The sequence below is a fragment of the Globicephala melas genome, chromosome 16, assembly GCF_963455315.2.
Source record: "Globicephala melas chromosome 16, mGloMel1.2, whole genome shotgun sequence".
Lineage (NCBI taxonomy): Eukaryota > Metazoa > Chordata > Mammalia > Artiodactyla > Delphinidae > Globicephala > Globicephala melas.
Genome location: NC_083329.1, coordinates 49,635,285 through 49,646,533, shown reverse-complemented (window position 1 = coordinate 49,646,533; position 11,249 = coordinate 49,635,285). Strand labels below are relative to the sequence as shown.

Genomic DNA, 11,249 nt, shown 5'->3' with positions numbered 1-11,249 from the left:
ACATTAGAAGCTCTGACAGTCCAGTCTGAGAAACCTATTTATACTGCTCAGTTGATCTTCAACTAATTTATTTGATAATAAAATCATATTGATATTGAACACCATTTCAGTTTTCTATTGTTGCATAATAAATAACCCCCAAATTTAGTGGCTTAAAAAAACAATGATGGATTATTTTTCACAATTCTGTAGATTTCCTGTGTTGGAAACTCCAAGATGGTCTGGCAGTTGGTGCCACCTGAGGTACCTCACTTCTCCTCCATGCGGTTTCTCATCCTCCCCAAATCTTCCTTCAACGTGGGCTCAGGACAAACAACAGAAACTATAAGGCTTCTTAAGCCTTGAAAATCAAATAACATCATTTCTGCTGTATAATATTAAACAAAGTAAGTCACAAGGCCAGGCTAGATTCAAGGGACATATAAATTAATGTCCACTATTGATGGAAGAATAGTCACATTGCAAAGTGGCACATGGAATGGAAGAAGGAGCTTTTGTGGCCATGTTTGAATATAATCTACCACGAGCCACTGAACAGCTTTTTGAAGACTGTTTAGGAAATGCTAATGTAGAAGAAACTCCACATTTTCTAGATTCAGATACTGAGACTCAGGTATACAGCATGATTTGCCCAAGGGCACATATCTGCTAATCACAGAGATGAGACTAGACTCCAAGACTCCAAGTCTTTTGTCTTTACCATTGTGCTTCCAAAAGATTCTCAACTGATGTGAATGACTTGAGTGACACCCAGATGCTTACTCCCTGGATTTTAGGAGTCCTAGACCCTGATCCTGGTCTTCTAAGCAAGTCCACCGGGCTGCCAGATCATGAATAACTCAGTAAACCAGAGACTAAGCTTCCTATGTGTTTATTCCAGGAATGACAGGCTCTGGAAATAGCCAACCTTGGAGATTCTGAATGGTATGAGCTAAGTGAGCTATGTCTCAAAAGCTTCTTGTTAGATAAATAATCCCCCCCTTTTTTGGCCCAAATTTTTAACCATATTGTCTGGATATCCTTTGGGTCCTGTACATTTATGATCCATACTCAGAATTTCACCTAATCTCCCATGTCTCTTAAGCCACAATTCAGCCCAACCCTTTGACATCTCATAAATGAATTTACATCATGCTCCTCTGACTTGGAAACTTAGCCCAAACATGCCTTACATGTTATTAGAATGCTTGCAAGGAAATCCTGAAATAATCATTCTTCCACAAAATCTTGCTTAACTGGTCCAGCTCAAGCCTTCTCTTCTTAATTATCCATATGGCCCCTTAACTTTGCATACTCTGCAAGATTTTATTGAGTCTACTGACAATATATTTGTTACTTGAATGTATTCTACCTAAGTTCAGTTTATCTATCTATCTACCTACCTACCTCTCCCACCTTTTCCTTTATTTGCCATATGTTTACATTTACTCTATTTTATTTTATTATAATACCAGTATTATAACTCTGGGACTTTAAGCTATCTGATTAAGGGACCACATCTGAAATGCTTTTTGCAAATGCCCAAGATCAAATCTGCTGCCTCAGTGCCTGGGGAATACTTGATGGTGATAACTTGTTCAATATACAATATCTCCAGGACACTGGCTCCTAGCAGCATTGCTTAAACATTTTGCATTACTTAGCTTTAAATGTTCCAGCTTTATGAAGCAACTGACAAAGGATTAATCAAGCAGCTCATGCAGCTCAATATCAAACAAACGAACAACCCAATCCAAAAATGGGCAGAAGACCTACATAGACATTTCTCCAAAGAAGATATACAGATTGCCGACAAACACATGAAAGAGTGCTCAACATCATTAATCATTAGAGAAATGCAAATCAAAACTACAATGAGATCTCATCTCACACCAGTCAGAATGGCCATCATTAAAAAAATCTACAAACAATAAATGCTGGAGAGGGTGTGGAGAAAAGGGAACCCTCTTGCACTGCTGGTGGGAATGTAAATTGATACAGCCACTATGGTGAACAGTATGGAGGTTCCTTAAAAAACTAAAAATAGAACTACCATATGACCCAGAAATCCTACTACTGGGCATATGCCCTGAGAAAACCATAATTCAAAAAGAGTCATGTACCACAATGTTCATTGCAGCTCTGTTTACAATAGCCAGGACATGGAAGCAACCTAAGTGTCCATCAACAGATGAATGGATAAAGAAGATGTGGCGCATATATACAATGGAATATTACTAGACATAAAAAGAAACAAAATTGAGTTATTTGTAGTGAGGTGGATGGACCTAGAGTCTATCATACAGAGTGAAGTAAGTCAGAAAGAGAAAAACAAATACCGTATGCTAACACATATATATGGAATCTAAGAAAAAAAAAATGGTCATGAAGAACCTAGGGGCAAGACGGGAATAAAGACACAGACCTACTAGAGAATGGACTTAAGGACACGGGGAGGGGGAAGGGTAAGCTGGGACAAAGTGAGAGAGTGGCATGGACATATATACACTACCAAACGTAAGGTAGATAGCTAGTGGGAAGCAGCCGCATAGCACAGGGAGATCAGCTCGGTGATTTGTGACCACCTAGAGGGGTGAGATAGGGAGGGTGGGAGGGAGGGGGACGCAAGAGGGAGGGGATATGGGGATACATGTATATGTATAACTGATTCATTTTGTTATAAAGCAGAAACTAACACCATTGTAAAGCAATTATACTCCAATAAAGATGTTAAAAAAAAATGTTACAGCTTTTTTGCTCAGGAAAGCTAATGAAAGAGAAACATTAAAATGAAGGCTAATGACTGTAGAGAAAAGTTATGTAGCACACTTCACAGACAATACATGAGACTGTAGCTTCATTTATTATGTAACACATTTATTATGATCAGAACACAGCCTTTTCCCGGATGTCATTTTCAGCTGATGTGTCACAGCATGAAAGAGCCTGAAGATGACATCTACTTCCCATTCTTGGCTCATTACAAGGCAGGAAGAACAGAAGGCCAAGGGATCTTGTAATTCTGATTTATATATGAAGAGCAGGGGTGGTATTAAGTCCCTAGGCCAACACTTAAACCTAAGACTACCTGGAAACTAAACAGGAGGAGGAAAAAAAAAAAAAAAAGGCTATATTATACACACAGCCAGTATCAAATAAACTCTGAAAGATTTATCTAGCAATGCTGTTGAAATTCAGTTCAAGCCTGTATTTGTTTATCTGTTTGATTTTTACTGAGGCTGAGGCTAGAAGAAGCAGAAGAGCAAATACCCCATGTAGGGTCTGTATTTGAGAACTACTGTGAGGCAGGTTAACTGATGAAGTTCATGTGTCAAGGAGAAAAATCTGCTTTGAGCTACTTCAGATCTTGGGAGGTGCAAATCTTCTTGGGCCCTGATATTAAAGTCCTGTGAGTGTGAAACTAGGTCTACTTGGCAGGATAGAGCAGCAAATGACATTTTGGAGACTGGCCTAATCTGATGAACAATTAACTCACATGCCCCTGAAATTTGCCTTTACAACCATTGTCTATGCTCAAGTCAAGATGAAAAGTCAAACTGAAAATGTATTGGTTTAGAAATGAAATGACCTCTAACATGAATTAAAGCAATCCCTCTGTTTACTGTCACCTTTCTACAATTCTTGTGTCACCTGAAATCTTTTTTCACTCTAAACCACCTGCCTTCATATTCACCCACTCTACTTCCTACCTGGCTTTCTATTTATTGACTCACGAGCATTGGTCACACATTTGGTGCTATTTCTGTTTCAGGGTTATCCAAGTTAATATGTAACTAACTGGCTTACCTGTAGTTCTTTTGAGTTAGATAAGTCAGAGACAAATGCATAAGTAAAGAGGTGAGGGGACTCTAAAGGAGACAGCAGTTTTACTGCAACCTCATAACAAGAAGACTTTCATTTCACGGGAGATTGGGACCAGTGAAATTCTGTGAAAATGCCAAGTTTCATGGAACCAGATTTATGAAGGAGCTAAGATAAAAATGCTTCAAATTTTACTTTTAAAGTAGTGGAATACTGGGGAGAGAGATGTGTGCTATCTGAGTAAGGAAGGGTTGTTCAAAGGTGTGTGTGAAAGAGTGGGTGGGAGGACTATCACAGCCTAAATATAAATTCCAATGACAAGATCCATTGAGCCAACACATCAAGAGGCAACCCAGGAAGGAGATCAAATGAAAATGTCAACGTATCAATGAAAAAAATCACTCATCATACCAAAAACCAGAAAGATCTCAAACTGAATGCAAAAAGATAATCATTAGATGCCAACACTAAGATGACAGAGATCTTAGAATTATCTGAAAAAGATTTAAAAGCAGCCAAAATAAAAATTCTTCAGCTAGCAATTACGAACATGCTTGAAAAAAGTGGATAGGCGTTCTCTCTCCCTCTCCCAACATGGCGGCCTCAGCAAAAAAGAAGAATAAGAAGGGGAAGACTATCTCCCTAACAGACTTCCTGGCTGAGGATGGAGGGACTGGTGGAGGAAGCACCTATGTCCCCAAACCAGTCAGCTGGGCTGATGAAACAGATGACCTAGAAGGAGATGTTTCAACCACTTGGCATAGTAATGATGATGACGTGTATAGGGCACCTCCAATTGACCGTTCCATCCTGCCCACTGCTCCACGGGCTGCTCGGGAACCCAATATCGACCGGAGCCGTCTTCCCAAATCACCACCCTACACTGCTTTTCTAGGGAACCTGCCCTGTGATGTGACAGAAGACTCCATTAAGGAATTCTTTAGAGGATTAAATATCAGTGCAGTGCGTTTACCACGTGAACCCAGCAATCCTGAGAGGTTGAAAGGTTTTGGTTATGCTGAGTTTGAGGACCTGGATTCCTTGTTCACTGCCCTGAGCCTCAAAGAAGAGTCTCTAGGTAACAGGAGAATTCGAGTGGACGTTGCTGATCAAGCACAGGATAAAGACAGGGATGATCGTTCTTTTGGCCGCGATAGAAATCGGGATTCTGACAAAACAGATACAGACTGGAGGGCCCGTCCTGCTACAGACAGCTTTGATGACTACCCACCTAGAAGAGGTGATGATAGCTTTGGAGACAAGTATCGAGATCGTTACGATTCAGACCGATATCGTGATGGGTATCGGGACAGTTACCGTGATGGCCCACGCCGGGACATGGATCGATACGGGGGCCGAGATCGCTATGATGACCGAGGCAGCAGAGACTATGATAGAGGCTACGATTCCAGGATAGGCAGTGGCAGAAGAGCATTTGGTAGTGGGTACCGTAGGGATGATGACTACAGAGGAGGCGGGGACCGCTATGAAGACAGATACGAAAGACGAGATGACCGGTCATGGAGCTCCAGAGACGATTACTCTCGGGATGATTATAGGCGAGATGATAGAGGTCCCCCCCAAAGACCCAAACTGAACCTAAAGCCTCGGAGTACTCCTAAGGAAGATGATTCCTCTGCTAGCACATCCCAGTCCAGTCGAGCAGCCTCTATCTTTGGAGGGGCAAAGCCTGTTGACACAGCTGCTAGAGAACGAGAAGTAGAAGAGCGGCTACAGAAGGAACAGGAGAAACTGCAGCGTCAGCTGGATGAGCCAAAACTAGAACGACGGCCTCGGGAGAGACACCCAAGCTGGCGAAGTGAAGAAACTCAGGAACGATCGAGGACAGGAAGTGAGTCATCACAAACGGGGACCTCATCCACATCTGGCAGAAATGCACGAAGGAGAGAGAGTGAGAAGTCTCTAGAAAATGAAACACCCAATAAAGAGGAAGACTGTCAGTCTCCAACTTCTAAGCCTCCCAAACCTGAACAGCCTCTAAAGGTAATGCCAGCCCCTCCACCAAAGGAGAATGCTTGGGTGAAGCGAAGTTCTAACCCTCCTGCTCGATCTCAGAGCTCAGACACAGAGCAGCAGTCCCCTACAAGTGGTGGAGGGAAAGTAGTTCCAGCTCAACCATCTGAGGAAGGACCAGTAAGGAAAGCAGATGAAAATAAAGCAGATGGGGTGAGTGCCCCAAAAGGCCAAAGTGGAAATTCCAGCCGTGGTCCAGGAGATGGAGGGAACAAAGACCTCTGGAAGGAGTCAGATAGGAAAGATGGCAAAAAGGATCAAGACTCCAGATCTGCACCTGAGCCAAAGAAAGCTGAAGATCCAGCCTCTAAGTTCAGTTCTGCAAGCAAGTATGCTGCTCTTGCCGTTGATGGTGAAGATGAAAATGAGGGAGAAGATTACACCGAATAGACCTCTGCATTCTGTGCTTTCTCCTAGTCTCTCACCACCCGGGAACATTCGAGAGCAAATCAAACCTCTATCCAGACAAGATAAAATAAAACTCACCATCTCCTGGATACCTTTCTTAACTTTTTTTTTTTAAAAAAAAAGAAACAAAATGAAATTCTTTTGCATGCTGCTGCAGCCTTTAAAATATTGAACTAACTGGAGACTCACCAATGTAGCCAGAGAGAGGCGTACAGCTTTTAATGCTGTAAGTTTAAAGTTGTGGTGCATTTTTATGACACGTGCAGTTGCCTGTGTGATTAGTGCCTAGGGGCCTCCGTTTAGCAAGATGGCAGTGATAGTGATGCAGTATCTGGAATCTAGTTGGGCAGTAGGCAGGTATAAGGAAGAGTGTGAGGTTTCTACCTTTAATTCTTATCCCGTTGTGGCATACATGAATTAGCAAACAGTATCTGAATAAACTCTCCATTCTTGGCAAGGTAGGTTTAGTCTCTGATGTTGTTTTAGTCTCCAGGAGGCTGCCAGCCCCACCTCTTATTTAATTCTGAGTTACTGGGGCCAGCCTAAGGGGGAGTTCCTTCATTTGTGCCCCCCAGGGGGGTAGGTGGGAGTGAGTCTACAGGCCACTGAAGAATAGGACTGTTTGGTGACCAAAGTAAATGGGGAAATCGTGATTTGAAAAGAAGCTTGGGGATTTGATGAATTATTTTGCACCAGTAACAGGGAAAATGGTATGACCTCCAGTAAACACATAATCGTTTACCTCCTGGAGCAGGAAGCACTTAGGGGTTGTGGGAATTCCCAGGTCTTTTATGTGTCCTGGTTTCACCCTTTCTTAAACCCTGTCCCTTCTGAAAGTTCAAATATATCCACATTCTGTTGAAATCTTGGAGCTTTAAAAATTTAGACTCTTGTCATCATCTTATGTTCATCTTTCCTGTTAACCTTCCTACAGGCAGCTTCTGCTTAAGTCACATACTTGACCTCCTAAGCATTCTCTAGAGCCCCTGGGAGCTGTCCAATGAGGAATCATCACTGCTTTTTCTCAAGCAAATCTTGCCTCCTTCATGTTTTGACACTCCTTCCCTCCAGCCATTCGTGCTCCTGCTGCTTTGACCCCTTTTACACCTCAGAAAAGAATTACCAGTCTTAGGTGGTGAGCGAGGGTGGTTAAATTGGGAGCCTTTCTTACAACCTTGATTGGGGTTTGAGGGGCTTTTTAAAAAACAAAAGTTTCCTTCTCTCCAAGTGAAATCCCACACCAATGTTTGGATTTATAATGTGGCCTAGACCAATGTGTGTTTTTTTTTGGTTCTGTTTTTTTAGCATCCCCTTGAGAGAATAAATGATAATGGAGAAGAACAATTTCACAAGGTCCTGGCTTCTCTTGCAACACAGTAGCTTTACTTGCCTGCTTTTATGTGCACCTTGGTACTGTCAGCTCAACAGATGGTGTCCTTACAGGCAATATTGGTACCTGCAGAGGAAAGACACCTTGGTCTCTTCTCGCATCAGTCCTAGGTTAGACCCTTTACAGCCGTGCAGGGGTGCTGGTTTATGAGTGCTGCAGCAGTGAGCATAATGAATCATTTACCCAGTGGACATAAAAGACATACCAAGTGAAGTAACTTTAAATAATTGGCTTGGAGTGGGTAGTAGCTAGGAAGTGGCTTTTAGAGATACCCAAGGTTGAGAGGGTATTTTTTTTTAACCATTTGCTATAGATGATGAAAAAGTAGGGTTTGCCCTCTTCATGTCTGCTTCCAAATAGATGTGTCCAAAAAAGCTGTTTTTTCCCCCATTCCTCTACCCTGCCACCCTGTTAAAACAGGGATTTATGACCCGCTCCTCAATACATGTAAAATTTGTACAAAAATATCTTCTATGAAAATGATTTGTAATCTGTAGACTTAATACCTGGGAGATGTCTTGAGATGTAAAATCCCATCCTTTAGGTTGTGGGGTTTGTTGTTTTCTCCAAATAAATCTGATCTTTAAAGTTCAAAAAAAAAAAAAAAAGTGGATAAAAAGAACGTCTCTGCAAAGAAACAGAAGAACCAAATGGAAATTTTAGAGCTGGAAATTACAGTAGCTAAAATAAATAAATAAATAAACACCTCAATAGATGAACTCAACATCAGAAGGGAGAGGCGAGAGTAAAGAATCAGTGAATTTGAAGATAGACCAATAGAAAGTGCTCAGTCTGAACAATGAAATAAAAATAGACTGAAAAATAAATGAATAAAATTTATGGACCGGTGGGACTCTAACAGGTCCTAATATTTAATGATCTAAAGATCTCTAATATTTGTGCCATTTAGGTCTCAGAAGGAGAGGAGAGACAGGCAGGGTAGAAAAAGTACTGGAAGAAACAAGGGCTGAGACAAAATGACTGACTCAAGAAGCTGTGCAAGCCCCATGTAGGCCAAAAGAAGAGAAAGAGAGAGGACACAAATTACCAACATAAGGGATGAAACAAGAGATATTATTACAGACCCTACAGACATAAAAAGGATAATAAGGTGTGGCGGGTTGAATGGTGGCCTCAAAGATAACAGGTCCTCATCCCTAGGACCTGTAAATATTACCTTATTTAGGAAAAAGGTCTTTGTGGAAGTGATTAAATTAATGATCTTGAGATGGAGAGATTATCTTGAATCATCTAGATGAGCACTAGATGCCATCACATGTATTTTTATAAGATGGAAGCAGAGGGAGATTGGATACATACAGAAGAGGAGTAGACATGTAATGACAGAGGCAGGGAGTGGAGTGGTATGGCCCCAAGTCAGGAAATATCACCAGAAGTTGGAAGAAGGTAAAGAATGGATTGTTCCCTAGGGCTGCCAGAGAGAGCATGGTCCTGCTGATAGCTTGTTTTGGTCAAATAAAAGTTATATTGGACTAATTTTATCCAGAAGTGTGAAAAAATAAACTTCTGTTGCTTTAAGCCGCCAAGTTTATATTAATTTGTCGCAGCAGCCATAGAGAACTTAACACACATGGGCGTACTATGAACAACTCGCACACGTAAATGTGACAACTTAAATAAAATTAACCAATTCCTAGAAGAGCGCAAACTTCCTCACTTCAGCCAATATGAAGTAAATAATTTGAATAACCCTATAACTATTTAGGAAATTGAGTTCCTAATTCTAAAGTTCCACAAACAGGAATCTCTAGGGCCAGATGGTTTCACTGGAGAATTCTACCAAATACTTAAAAGATAATTAATGGGGCTTCCCTGGTGGCACAGTGGTTAAGAATCCACCTGCCAATGCAAGGGACACGGGTTCGAGCCCTGACCTGGGAAGATCCCACATGCCATGGAGCAACTAAGCCCGTGCGCCACAACTACCGAGCCTGAGCTCAAGAGCCCGCAAGCCACAACTACTGAGCCCACGTGCCACAACTACTGAAGCCTGCGCACCTAGAGCCCTTGCTTCTCAACAAGAGAAGTCACAGCAATGGGAAGCCCATGCACCACAATGAAGAGTAGCGCCCGCTCACCGCAACTAGAGAAAGCCCGTGCACAGCAACGACGACCCAACACAGCCAAAAATAAAAGGAAATAAATTTATTTTAAAAGATAATTAACATCAATTCTACATAATCTCTTCCATAAAATATAAAAAGAGGGAACACTTCCCAATATATTTTATGAAGTTAATATTGCCCTGATACCAATACCAGATAAAGACAGTACAAAAGAAGAAGCCTAAAAAGCAGTATCCCTCATGAATATAAATGCAGACATCCTTTGCAACATATTACCAAACAGAATTCAGTGATATGTAAAACTAATTATATACTACAGCCAAATGGGGTTTATTTGTGAATGCAAGCTGGTTCAACATTAAAAAAAATCAAACACCATATACAAAAGTTAATTTTAAAAAGATCATAGACTTCATATCCATCAAATGACTAGTACTTGGAATATATAAAGAACAATCAAAAATTTCAACAGGAAAGAAACAAACTATCCAATTAGAAAATGAGGAAAAGACATGAAGAGACATTTCATTGAAGAGGAGGTATAGATGAGCACATGAAAGATGTTCATCATTGTTAGTCTTTAGGAAAATGAAAATTAAAACCACAATGAGGTATCACTATCTACCTATTAGAATGGCTATAATAATTTTTAAAATAGTGATAATGTCAAATGCTGGTGAATACTGAAAAAATGGATCACAATTTGGAAGTTTTGTAAAAAACTAAAGTCAACATATAGTCAACCTACCAGGGGGTGGTGGTGGTGGTGTGATGAATTGGGAGATTGAGATTGACATATATACACTGATGTGTATAAAATGGATGACTAATAAGAACCTGCTGTATAAAAATATAAAAGAAAATTCAAGATTAAAAAAAAAAAATACACCTACATATGGCCCAGCAACCACACTGCTGGGAATTTCTCCCAGAGAAATGAATACTCGTGTTTACACAAAAATGTATTCAGGGATGTTAGTAGAAACTTTATTTGTAATAGCTAAAAACTGGAAATAACCCAAGTGTCTTTCAATGGGTGGTTAAAGAAAGTGTGGTGCATTCATTCCAAGGAAAATTCTCAGTAATTAAAAACAATGAACTAGCAATATACACAACAACCTGTGTGAATCTCCAAGGAACTATGCTGAGTGAAAAAGGCCAGTCCCCCAAATTTACATATGTGTGAATCAATTTATAAAACGTTTTTGAGAGAATTATAAAACTGCAAACAGATTAGTGGTTTCCAGAGTTAATGAGGGATTTAGGGCAGGAGGAACGTGGGCATGGCTATAAAAGGTCAACGTAGGGAATACTTGCAGTGAGGGAGATGTTCTATATCTAGAATATGTAAATGTCATTATCCTGGTTGTGATATTGTACTATAGTTTTTCAAGATATTACCATTAAAGGAAACTGGGTAAAGGGTACAGAAGATTAGTCTGTATTATTTCTTATAATTGCATGGGAGTCTACAATCATTTCAAAATAAAAATGTTTAATTTAAAAAATCCATGAGAAAAAAAGAACTT

The 11,249-nt window shown here is 40.5% G+C and overlaps 1 pseudogene; it reads left to right on the top strand.

Moving 5' to 3' along the window:
- Positions 1–4,380: 4,380 nt before the first annotated feature.
- Positions 4,381–8,227, top strand: LOC115856457 (eukaryotic translation initiation factor 4B pseudogene; annotated as a pseudogene).
- The last annotated feature ends 3,022 nt before the right edge of the window (positions 8,228–11,249 follow it).